Genomic DNA, 13,155 nt, shown 5'->3' with positions numbered 1-13,155 from the left:
TACTACATAATAATATAACATATTTTGAATTAATTCCAACTATTTAATTATATGAGATATGTGTAAATATAAAAATAACTCATAAGTTAGAAATACATACATCGGTGGGAATCTTTAATCGGCCCAAAGCAAGAGTATCTCGCATAAACCTCAACATGAAATACCCGCAATCTATTTGATTACGTTGTTGAGGACACTACATATGAAAAAAAAATATGGATTATAAATCCTAAGTTTTATCAAGTGTCATCACTAATATAATAAAAAATGTGGTAATTAAAAATATACCGCCACTTTAATCCATGTAATGGAGTTGGCGCCCCTCCTTGAGGTTTGGATATCTCGTCGGGCCCGAAAAGCTTGTAGGACGCTAATAAAATAAAAATGAAGCAATTAGAACAATTCACATAAACTAAGAAATTTTTTGAACATTCTCACTTACGTGTCAATTAGGACCTTCATATCCGGGTATGTTGTCTGTAACACCTCAAAATTTGCCCTCCTCTCTTGGGACTAGCATTAACATATTACATATCATTTTTAGGTCATTAGGCATTACATATTGCATATCATGTGGTTACATTGTGCAAGCCATCCTCCCAGGTCTGGTTCAGAAGATGAGGAAGTCAAAGTGCAAGCTAGGGTTTTATTGATTGATCATTGGCCATCTGAGGATTGGGCTATGAATTAGGGTTTCATGATTCTCAAAGGATATTGGTCTTCATCTTGATTGAAGTGATACATCATCATCATCATGGTTTGTTATCATCAGCAGAATCAAGTGTTGGATCAGGATTCCTTGAGATTAGGGTTTTGACCACTGGTCAACCCTAATCAGTTGCTTTGGGCCAATCAGGGCATGACTAGGAGATGGGGTCTACAATGGAGATGGGGATCATCCCATGGTTTTATGGAGCTTATTGAGGCTAGGGTTCCATCCTTGAGCCATTTCATCAGGAGATTGGGGTTCAGATTGATCTATGCATTGCCAAATTCATCTATCAGTTGAAAAGTCAACGGTGGTCAACTGTGCATGATTTGATGGATTTGGAGGTGGAAATGAGTTGGATATACTTCATTCATGTTGGGACAAGTGTTATTTGACATGTCAAAGCTCAAGAATGGAGAAAATAAAGTCAAAACAAAAATTGCCAAAAATAGAAAGTGACTTGTAATGGAAGTTTCCAAAAATGGAAAGTTTTTGACCTCAAAATTACATGTCCAAGGAAGCTCCAAATGAAAATTTGTTCAACATGAAAGTTGTAGATCTTGGTCTCACCTTTCCAAAAAGTCCAAGAACTTGAAAATCCCATGCATGGTTGGCAAGTTATGGTCCAGTCAATTTCAAAAATGACCCATAATCAGAGGGGCATAACTTCCACATGGAGTGTCCAAATTGAGTGATCTTTTTATGAACAAACTCCATTTGACATGTACTTTCATGGTGCATAATTGGATTTCATCAAAAATGGTCAATGCAAAAAGTCAAATTTCAACTGTACAGTTAAAAGTCCAGGGGCAAAATTGTCCAACTTGAGAAATAATGAGAATTTTGGAATGGGGATTTTTGCAACACTTCACAAATGACATTTGAAAATTGTTGGAGTGCTCATAACATGCCAAGGCCTTGTGGTTTGAGAATTGACTTTTGAAATGAACTTGAAAAAATGAACAAAGTGCCATCACATAGTGAATTTCCAAAATACACATCCAATCAACATGAGACAAGTTGCAACAGCTCACACATGTCATTTTGAGAGTGTGTGAGCTGTCAATGAGCTGTCAATGAGCTGGCATGTGAAGTTACCATTTTGCCCTTAGTTTGGAAAATGACATTTTGCTAAACATTGCATTATGTTAATTAAGATGATTAAGGAGCTTGATTAATTGGAGGTACTTAAGCTTAATCATAACAAACTCTAACAGATTTTCACAATTCCCCAAAATCACAATCAAATTCTCCAAATTCATCAAAATTCCTCAAGAACACAAAAAGCAAAAATCACAAAATCTCTTCCAATTCTTCATCAAACTCGGAAATTCTTTTTGGTTTGATCTTCATTCAACTTCTTCTTGAACTGTTTTGGCAAGGCAAGCTCAAATTCATCTCCATTCGCAACTGTCCAAGGAAGGTCCATCAATGGTGAATTGAATTTTTGTGCATCGGAAGCAACTTCAATCGAACCTGAGCATTCCAGGCACCTCACACATCATCATGCTCCATCTGTTTTGGTAGAAGAATCGCGAAGAACATCAATTCCAACACTGCCTTCAAATCAAGGTTAGAAATCGAATCTCACCATTGCTTTAATGCTTGTATGCGTTTTGTAGCTTGTTGAATGTAGAGTTCGATGATGCTTTTGGTTTGTAAAATGGATTAGTGTAGAGAAAGTTAGGATGAATTTTAGTTAGAACACCAAAACCTAATCCCTTCGATTCGTAGGATTTAGGAAGAATTAATGGAAATTAAGGACATATTTGCATTCCTGAGGTTGAGACCGTTCCAACGAGTATTCGTTTGTGGATTTTGGTGGAGGTTTGTTGTTCTTCATGTTCTTGGATTTCTGGGCAAACGCGTGAGGAAGAGAGAGATTTTCTGGAATTCTTAAGCGTTTGATCCGTTTCCTCGTGAAATTTTTTAAACTCAGTGTTTACCGCGCCTTGCCTTTGGTATTTACAAAACTGCCACTGAACTCTTTTAATTAATTAATAATAATTCAATAATTATTCTAAAAATCATATAAACATTAAAAAATTCATAGAAAATTATTGGAAAGTCAAAAAAATATGAGGATTTTTTCTATAGTTCCCATTTTCTCTCTAGAATTTTATGGACATAATTTTAGAAATTGTGCTTGGTGAAAAATTGGTTTGACCTAGGGTTGTTTGACTTGTGGTATATTTGTGCATGTTTTGCCATTTTTGATGTGAAATTCTCATGCCTTAAAAGAAATGTCTGAAATTTTTTATGGTGATTGTAGACATGTTGCTGGTGATTTACATATAAAGTTTGTGAATTTTTGATACCTGTGGTGTGAGATGTGAATTTTTGAACTTAGGTGTGACAATTTGTGTCACACCTAGCTAGGTCAACTTTCTGAAATTATTTGCCTAGCCTATGCTTGTTGAAATGACTTGAAATGTTACATGGATGTTTATGGATATGTTGAGATGCTATGTGAATTTTTCTGGATTTTTATGTGGCATTTTCAATTTGATTGATATTTTTCATCTCTGTTGGTCAATTATGCAAGTTCATATGACACATGTTTGTAAATTTAATGTGAAATCCTCATATGGTTTTGGATGAATGTGAAATTTGGTAAGCTGGTTGTAGACACATTGTAGAACATCCCTGTTTTGGTCCCATTCATTTCTTAAATGTTCTCACTGATTTATGAATTTTTGAAGTGAATGCATGTGTTGATGCTATGGTTTGGCTTGAATAATTGTGTCTGTTTTTCTTGATTTTCATTGACATAGTTCCTTTTGTCCAATTGAGCTGAAAATTGACATGCTGTATCTTGAATATGTCTTGTTTAGGTGTAAATTATTTGAGGATTTTTGGAATTATTTTGATATGCTTTTGATTGAAGTTATTCTGTTTGGACATTGGATGTTGCATTTGACCTAGTTTGTGATGTTTTGGTCATGAAATGAATATGGTGAATGGTATAAACATGGGACCAATTGCATTTGCTTTTGATTAGCATTAATTTGGTTTTGGTTGAGAATTGCTTGCTGTTTAGAATTTTTTCTCCCTTTTGGACCCTAGGCTTGGCCTAGTGGTCCAGTTTCTCACATTTGATTTGACTTTTCAGGATGAAATGCACAAAGCTTAAGGAGAATGATTCAAGTCAATAAAATTGAATTTGTTTGATGTGGAGAACTAACATAACTTTGTTTTGTAGGTTGTGAAGCTTGAGCTTGAGCTTGTAGCTTGCATTTATGTGCTTGTGTTGTTTGTATAGTCTGACTGATTAACATTTGCTGTTTACTGTTTGTCTGTCTGAGTACTGATGATACTTGATTGATTTCAGGTACATTTAGTTGCTTACAGTTCTTTAAGAACTTGCTTGCTGCTGCTTGGTTTTTAAACCACTTGAGGTAGGACTTCTATTCTTCATGTAGTCTGGAGACCCGGCCTGTTATTTGGCCGGGCAAACTGCCTGAAGTCCTCCTTAAGAGGCGATGCTTGTGATTGTTTACATTTGTGCCTAAGCAGGTGAAGTCCTCTACGAGGCAATTGGTGGAAGCCAAGGGATATGCAATCTATCCCCCACTATTCTGTGAGTCGTCCCTCTGCTCACACGGCTGTGTGTTGATGCATTGGGACACAAACCCAAGATCTCGTGCTGTTGCACAATCGAGTCAGAGTCTTTGAGCGTAGAAGGGTCCCTCCATTCTGGACCCACGCTCCTTTGTCAGAAGCTCTCCCTGGTCAGGGATAAGAGCTGTGAGGTCTCATCCTCACTTCACCTTTTCATCTGCTTCACCTTAGCCTCGTAATGGCAAGGTTAAGAGCGCCATTAACCCTTGTACAGATGACTTGCCTAGGCAGTCAAACCCATTGTTTGAGCCCTCTTGATTGGCTATAGTGGGTGCTATGTGAATATTTGTTTGACATGTTTATTTGAAATGCTTGAATTGCTTGTATGCTTGTATGCTTGCTTCTTTCCTGGATAGGATTAGCTTGCATTTGTGCAAGTAGGTAGAAACCTGAACGTAGGGTAATGATGCATGACAACACTAGGCTCGAGTCCAGCTCCCTGGTAGTGTGTCTTCCCCTGGTTTCTGGCTAGTTTTTCTTTCCCTTGAGGGGGAACTACATCGCCCTGATCCTTGTTCCAGACGAGGTATGTAGGCAGGTGGTCGTGCGAGACCACTCCGGACATTTTTTTTTCTTTTGTGTGTGTTTGTTTGTTATTTGATTGTGGGTTTTGGTTCGGATGCCGACGTAAGTCCATTGATTGGCAGTCGGGCTCCACGTTTGCCGTTTTATGCGTGTTTTGGTTCGGATGCTGACGTAATTCCATCAAGTGGTTGTCGGGCTCCATGTTTGCCATCTGGTTGTGTGTTTTGTGTTGTTTGGCGTGCGTAAGCCGAACTACAGTGGCTCTGATTCTCGTTCCAGACGAGATATGTAGGCATAGGATGCGATGTCCTATCGAGCTCCTTTCTCTTAACCCCACCTGCGTTCCCTGTGTGTGTGTGATGTTTTAGCAACCTATTCGTTATTTTAGAACGTGGATCCCGTCGAGTACGACGGACGTGAGGGGTGCTAATACCTTCCCCTTGCGTAACCGACTCCCTTACCCTTTCTCTTTGGTCGCAAGACCATTTCCTTTCCAGGTTTCTCTGAGCGTTTCCTTTCCCTATCTTGGGATAAATAACGCGCAGTGGCGGCTCTGTGTTTGTGTTTTTATTTGAGTCCCGCCGGTTGTTTTTTCGCGGATGCGACATTGTCCAATCATTTCCTAACGAGTCAAGATAATACACAATTTCTCGGATAGGATTGATTGCGAGCAACAACCAATGTCCACTGTAATGATTAGGCAAATGTTAGATGGTAACTTGGAAAATAATTATAATAGATGAATTTAGAATGAAATGCTAACCCGGTATTAAACGGTATAAAAAACAACTTCTCCGCATCTTTATTTTTGCTATATACTACTGTTGCCCCTTTCAACAGGATGTGGGCTTTCCGTAATCCAAGCATAGCATGCATAAGTGTGTAATAAATAGGTTCAGAATGAATATCAACCTGCACGTTTCAATAACAGTTTAAAAACCACTTTCGGAATTGCAACTAACAGAAAAGGCCAGGACAAAAGTTCATACCACACTGCAAACTATAACAGAAGTTCTTAATTCATACCAGAAACGGAATAGACCAATTGTCATAACAACATACCATTATACAAGTCCACGATAACATTATATTCATAATTCACAAAACTAACCAATATAACAAAACAAAGCCAAATTAAGTTACACATCCACTCAAGTCCAAATTGAAACTAACATTTTGATTTGTAACTAACCATTGCATTTCATATAAGTTTAGCATTAATTTCATGAGCATTGTAACAGATTTTGAAGGATATATAAACGAAATTCCAGTTTCACAAAAGCAATTTTCTTCATCCATTCCAATTTTTAAAGATTCACTCATTCACAAAATTCCAGTTTCACAGAAGAAATTCTTCATTCATTCATGAAGCAGAATTGTCATATATTCATCCATGAATTTTCCACAAGTCAGAAACGGCACAAATCAAAAGTTTTAGAACATACATAACAACGCCACAGTTAGCATTCCACAGGAAAATAAGTATACCCTTAATTAAATCCTAATAATTACACATAGACATCATTGAAACTCGCTAATAAAAAATTACCAAAAGTGCAAGAATTAACCGTGGCAGCCCACCCCAATTCGGTACAGATGCAAATTCTGAAATCAGTTCGAAACCAAGGTAGTACATCCTGCATAATTATCACAACAGAACGAATGTTGTAAGTTAACATTAACCAATATAACTGAATCTAACATAATCATGTAATACCGTCACTAACCCTACTTCAAGTTATTAACATGGTTTTCTAAACAACTCACAATTCAAACCATTCAAACAACTTTTTAACAACATAGCAGTATGTTATAACCATTGTAAACGACATTTTAATCGAGTTTTACTAAGTATCGGTGGCAAAATTCTCAATTAACTTCAAATCCATTACAATTATTAAGTTGTTGGCAAGTGAGCAACTCAAAACACACTAGCTAGTGTTGTCTAAAACGAGTCGTTAGCAGATTCCCAAAATGAGTCATAACAACTTAACTGATACAACTTGCTGCGGTAACAGCTCCCGGCGCTCATGCCCAATGACAAGTCATGCACCAAGACAATCATTAGCATAACGGAAAGTTTCAGCAAGTAAGTTCTACATCAAATAATCAGGCAAGTGTTTGGTCATGGTCTTGGCCTTCACTAATAATGTTTCTGATACTAATAGGCCATGACAGATCTCACCATCAACTTGCTAACAGATTTACTAACATTAATCTAACCTTTTGTAGTAACATAATTTCAAAGCAATCGATTATAAATAAAACTAACAGAGTCAAAAAATGGGAAATAACTAACAGCAGGACTTTGACTAACAGTTAAGTTTTTTTTTCTAATTTCATAATAACCATGACTAACTAGTTCTCTAACTTAACCTAACTAATTTTAAATTGATTTGACAGACTTGTAACTAACAAAACAAACTAACATTTTAACAGCAGAACTTCCAACCACAACAAACCTTCATAGAAGTAACGTGCAAATCCAGCTGAACTGCAAGCTAAGGTCCAATTTTGACTTATCCCTGCAAGCAATACAACTATTTTAACTGATGGAAATAATTAATAGAAAATCAATTCACATATAAAATTAACTTGCAACTAACAGAGTTTTAACAAAAATCCTAACAACCTGCCCTAACATAACTAACCTGCCCGATCCGTTGCCCGATTTGGTTGAGAATACCATGTATATAACAGTGCAATCAGAAGCTTTTCTAGTTTTTTCATTCCTCACCTTCAATCTTCACTCTTCACTCTCAAGCTCTCTACCCTCATATTCAGAATCGGTTGCTTTTTGCTCAAAGATTAGAGCTCATTCTTCACAGTTCATCTCTGAGAAGCTCACTTCACTTCCCTCTCGCGTGACCACTTCGCCACGTAACCACCGCAGTGATGACTCTGCAATTCCATAACACAGTTCAGAAGAGTTGAAGAAGAAGAAGAATCGCAATCACAGTTGAGAAGAATAAGATACATAACGAGTGACACAACAAGAGGAAGAGAAGCTAATACCTGCGATTCTCTGAAAATCCACCGCACCGGAATTCTGAGCCGGATTGGAGTTGGATCCAAACTCGATCTTCCATTCGCAATTGGTGTTTAACATTAAAAGTAATCTGTTCAATTATAAGGCATTAGTTGTCAAAAGTTACTAACAATGGAAAATCCAAGTCTTGAGACATGAGAGTTTGGGCAGTCAGCTGTTAACCTTAACACCATCCAACTTCAAACATAATTATGATTTTGAAAATATATAACAAAAGAAGCAGAGAAAACAAAGAACAAGAGATAACCTGAATCCGTGCTCCAGTAGAAGCTTGCATACTCTTAATTGTTTCTCCTCCTTTACCAATTATAAGGCCGACCTAAGAAACCAAATCAACTATAAACAAAACACTGTAGAAAGTACATGGGTGTACATATTTCGGGCAACTTTGCACACCTTATTGTTTGGGATTTGCATCGAAAATTCATCACCCCCAGATTGTGCAGCCATCCGTCTAGTACCACCACCGGCAGAAGCCCCGACTTCAGCCTAGTAAAGAAGCAACTCTTATCAGTGATGTTAATGGTTACATTTCCCCCAGATTATTACAGTTAAAAATCAGTAGAAAACAACCATCGTCAATGACGTTTCACTAACAGGTTACAGTTAAGGCCATTCGACTTTGAAGATCATTTTAACAAATTCAGCACAAAACAATCATACTAAAGTTACAAAATCAGTTCAAAACAAATACTGTCAGCAATATTTCACTAGCAGGTTACAGTTGCAGTCATTCAAACCTCACTAGAGCAAATTAACCAGAAAACACACCATATTACAAATAGAAAGTCAATTCAAAACCACTCTTATCAGTGAATTTTCCCTGGCAGGATACAGAGCGCACTAATTCCAATATAATTTAAGCAAATTTATCATTAAACATTTCACATTGCATTTACAAAATCAGTTGAAAACAACTCTAACCAGTGATATTTCACTAACAGGCCAAAGTTACAGTGATTCCACAACATAATTAGAGAAAATTTAAAACAAACCTCAGCAAGGACTTCATTGATAAGTTTCTCAGCAGAAGCAACAACATCAGAAGTACCCATAAGCTCAACCATCCTCGTAGTAGAATTAGGATCCGCATCCATATCACGAGTAACCTGAATCTTAGCCCCAGACTGCAACTGAAGATACTTAATAGTCTCACCTCCTTTCCCAATAAGAACCCCAACCCTACCATTAGGTATCTCAATCTTCTTACTAGAACCACCATAAGAACCAGCTGAATATTGCGGCTTCAAATCGTAAGAATCGAAGCCAGATTGAGGAGCACCATTATCGGACTTGGAACGTTTAGGATCGAAGGAAAGTGGAGGAGCGCCGCCGGTGACACTGAGGAGCCGAGCGGCGGCTTCTTGAGCTTTCTGTTTAGCGTTTGCGACTTCGAGTTGAATGTCAGTGGCGGTGGGTTGGTCTTCGTATTTGCGTTTTAGGGCGTATTGTGGTTCTTCCGCCATCGTGACAAACCCTACCAATTCCATGCCTTAGACTGAGAACGAAAATAGAAGTCTGAAATTTAATTTTAATTAGACCTTAGACAACGCTTTTGTGGAAAGCGCTTTCTAAGATATGCCTTAGACAGCGCTTTCCAAAAGCGCTTTCTAAACCCCCCCTTAGACAGCGCTTTTGGTTTTAATTTTTTTTTTAATTTAAAGACTTTAGACAGCGCTTTATCAAAAGCGCTGACTAAGGTCTATATTTAAAAGCGCTTTCTAAAAGCGCTGTCTAAGGGGGGGTCTTAGACAGCGCTTTTAGAAAGCGCTGTCTAAGACCCCCCCTTAGACAGCGCTTTCATTATTTTTTTGGAACATTTTCCGTGTTTTATTTTAATTTTAACCTTAGACAGCGCTTTCTTTTAAAAGCGCTGTCTAAGATGCGCTGTTAAAAGTCATTTTTGGCGTAGTGTCAGAAAAACACTTTGCAGTCAGGTCTAGAAAACTCAAAATCCAATCTCCATCATTCAGAATGTACCCCTATGAGTGTTGGACACTATCACCAAAAATAAAGACGATCCGACAGTTGGATTTTGAGAAAACTTCGATCTCGAGGGACTGATCTGTGCTGAATTGGGGTTGTAGGAATTTCTCTCTTCTCTCAACTTTTCTTTTGTTGTTTCTCACCTTATGAATTATTGACTTAATTATCTTTGTTGGATAATAACAAAGGCTTACATACATATGAGTTACTAATCCACATTCATTTGGGTCACTCCCAATATGAGGAATAATCCAACCGTTATTTAGGCTTATCGAGACTGTTATGACATACCTCTTTAGAAGGGCCGAAGAGAATAGAGCCTTGTTGGCTGCATCAGGCTTTGAAAGGCAGATGATTAGATATCAATTTGAAGGAAAACTAACCATTCATTTTCTTGTGGCTCATGAATGAAACATTTTGTTGATGTTGTTTTTGACATTTATTTATTTATTGCGAACATGAAGGGTTTAGTTAGGAGATTAAGAGCATATGTGTTTTAAATGGTTTGTTGAGAATCTATCAAGTGTGAGTAGTAATTCCATATTAGTTGGAAATATGGAGACTTGAGTATTTATAAATAAGAGAATCCACTCACATATCATCTTAAGGTTTTGGGTGAATATGTGGTGTATCACTCACAATGGTGTTGCTCTAAAGAGAAAAAGTCTCACAATGTTCAATGCTTCATAGTAAAAACTCTCCCAACATGATTAAGGATGAATTGATGGGATGTAATAATGTAGGCAAGAATACTCACAATATCTTTTTACAAAATAGATAATGTTGATTTTGCTTATCTTTGTGCATAATGAAAGTAAAGTATTATAGAAAACATTAACTCTTTGTCCATATTATTATTATTATTATTATTATTATTATTATTATTATCATCATCTATAAATATGTTTAAAATTTGGAGTTAAAGCAATGACGAATATATATTTGACTATTACACCTATTTAAAATTTTGAGTTAAACAATAATGAATATATCTTTAACTATAAATATGTTCAAAATTTAGAGTTAAAGCAATTAACAAATTATTTATCCTTTGTTGATCTATCTTTTCATTTCCCTTTTCTCTCTCTTTTTTTACTATTGTGTCTCGGGATGACAATGAGTATGGTTTGGGCATGGTACTATAGTACCCATCCCCATACCCACGATTTAAAAAAGTTTATGTGCCCGAGTCTACACCCGCTTGGGTGTCAAAATTAGCACCCGTACCCATATCTTATAGGTATATAAGTAGCCGTACCCGCATTCGTGACCCAAATTCCTATTAAAAATAAATATATCAATTATAATTTTAAGATTTTAAAAACATTTAAAATTTTTCAAAACATTAAATACATAATAGTTTAACATTGATATATATTTTATGATTGATAAACATGCATTTTTATATAATAATATAAATAAAAATATCTAAATATATAGTGTGCGGGTATGAGATAAGGTGGATACCAAAATATTCATACCCACACTCATACCTTCTTATTTTAGTGGATAATTACCCGAGCTTATGCCGTATTCATTTATGTAGATTTTTATCCTATCAGTTGTGGATAAATTTGTGGGTGCTCATTCGGGATGAATCAAATTGTCATTCCTAATTGTATCTTCTATTAAATATTTGGTTCACATGTTTGATTTATTATAAAACTTACAAAGTTATATAAATTACAAAATATTATAATTAAGTACTCTCTTTTAGGATTAAAATCATGTAACTTTTTTTAAATTAAAAAGTTGGTACATAGACTAAATTTTAAATTTTAAATATTTATAAAGACAAAAAAATATATTTAATCATTGTATACATATGGTAGATAACTAAAGTGTTGATAAAAATATTACTAATCAAAGAACTATGGGGTTCAAAATTAGTCATCCCTAAAAAATATAATAAATTAAGTACTATAATTTAATAAATATTTGTCACATAAAGTTTATCGATTAAAATATAATATCTTTAAATCACTATTAGTTTAAGAGATAAAAATTATTAGTTTCTTTGTAATTAAGAAATTTATTTATCATATATTTTATAAAATTCGCCCATAATATTTATTTTCTAATTTTTAAAATACATGGCCCATGCAGGTCTCAAACCTGAGACCTTCGCGTTATTAGCACGACGCTCTAACCAACTGAGCTATAGGGCCAATTGCTAGATTTTTAAAATTTTGAAATTTTATTACTAATAAATATTTATACTCTTTTAGTTTATGGACTATGCTATGAGATTCCCTAATAAACTAATGTTGGCACGACGTCAAAAACTAATTAAAAATTCTTCAAGTTGGACGATAAACAAGTTTGAATTCAGATTAGTTGTCATATGATCTTTTTTCACTCATATGACCAAAACATTTATGCCATAATTCAGATTAGCTATCATTGTCACAAGTGTTGATGTAGCATTTCGAAACCCCAAATTGGACGATATACAAGTTTGAATTTATTTTTTCCTTTAGCAACCATCATTGAGCCTTTCTTTAATTTAAACTTATTGGCCGAAAAAGAGTTATCATATCTTTCATTATCCAACTTTACGATAGATAAAAGATAAAATTGAAGTTCCGAAATATGTTTCACGCGTGTGAGAACTAGAGTAGTCTCATTGCTAGTTTCGACAAAAATATCTCATATTCTGATGACATTACCTTGTCCATTATTTCTCATACAAACAACTCCAAAGTCACTGATCTCATAAGTTGAAAAAAGACCACTTCTCGAGGTTTCATGAGTAGAAACACCACTATCAACCACCAAATCCATCTCATCACATGATAGATTGACATTATCTACACAACTATCACAAACAACAAATAAACCATCAACACTAACACCATCTTCATTATTGTTACCTTCATTTTTGTCATTATTGTAGTCCGACAATACATTTTTATATGTCATTTTACCCTACAATGATGACACTCAATATTAGAGAATCTATTAGAGTCTCCTTGTGATTTACCATGTAATGTACCACGATTACTTGAACCTCTATTTTGATGTCTCCCCCTCGATTCGGTAACCAACACCTCAGAATATGAAGAAAAACCTTGTGACTTACACCTCAACACCTTATTCAACATACTACTTTTAGCCAAGTCCATCGAGATGATACCATTCAGAGCGGAGTTAGACAAAAATGTACTAAAAGTCTCCCAATAATTAGGTAAAGTACTAATAAGTCACAAACCTCAAGTTTCATAATCAAAAGTAAGATTCATCGCCGACAATTAATTTAGAATCC

At 35.6% G+C, this 13,155-nt stretch overlaps 1 long non-coding RNA gene and 1 other non-coding gene across 2 annotated transcripts; both read right to left on the bottom strand.

Moving 5' to 3' along the window:
* Nucleotides 1-7,152: 7,152 nt before the first annotated feature.
* Nucleotides 7,153-7,950, bottom strand: LOC127129069 (uncharacterized). The gene is made up of 3 exons (XR_007806139.1): nt 7,871-7,950; nt 7,507-7,756; nt 7,153-7,380 (listed from the first exon to the last, which is right to left on the bottom strand). It is a non-coding gene; the product is annotated as an uncharacterized LOC127129069 (long non-coding RNA).
* A 4,034-nt stretch (nt 7,951-11,984) lies between these two features.
* TRNAI-AAU (transfer RNA isoleucine (anticodon AAU)) lies at nt 11,985-12,058 on the bottom strand. Its single transcript has one exon. It is a non-coding gene; the product is annotated as a tRNA-Ile (tRNA).
* Nucleotides 12,059-13,155: the final 1,097 nt, after the last annotated feature.

The sequence above is a fragment of the Lathyrus oleraceus genome, chromosome 3 (genome assembly GCF_024323335.1).
Source record: "Lathyrus oleraceus cultivar Zhongwan6 chromosome 3, CAAS_Psat_ZW6_1.0, whole genome shotgun sequence".
NCBI classification, from domain to species: domain Eukaryota; kingdom Viridiplantae; phylum Streptophyta; class Magnoliopsida; order Fabales; family Fabaceae; genus Lathyrus; species Lathyrus oleraceus.
The sequence above is the reverse complement of the archived record's forward strand: the minus strand, read 5'-3'. Positions and strand labels throughout refer to the sequence as shown.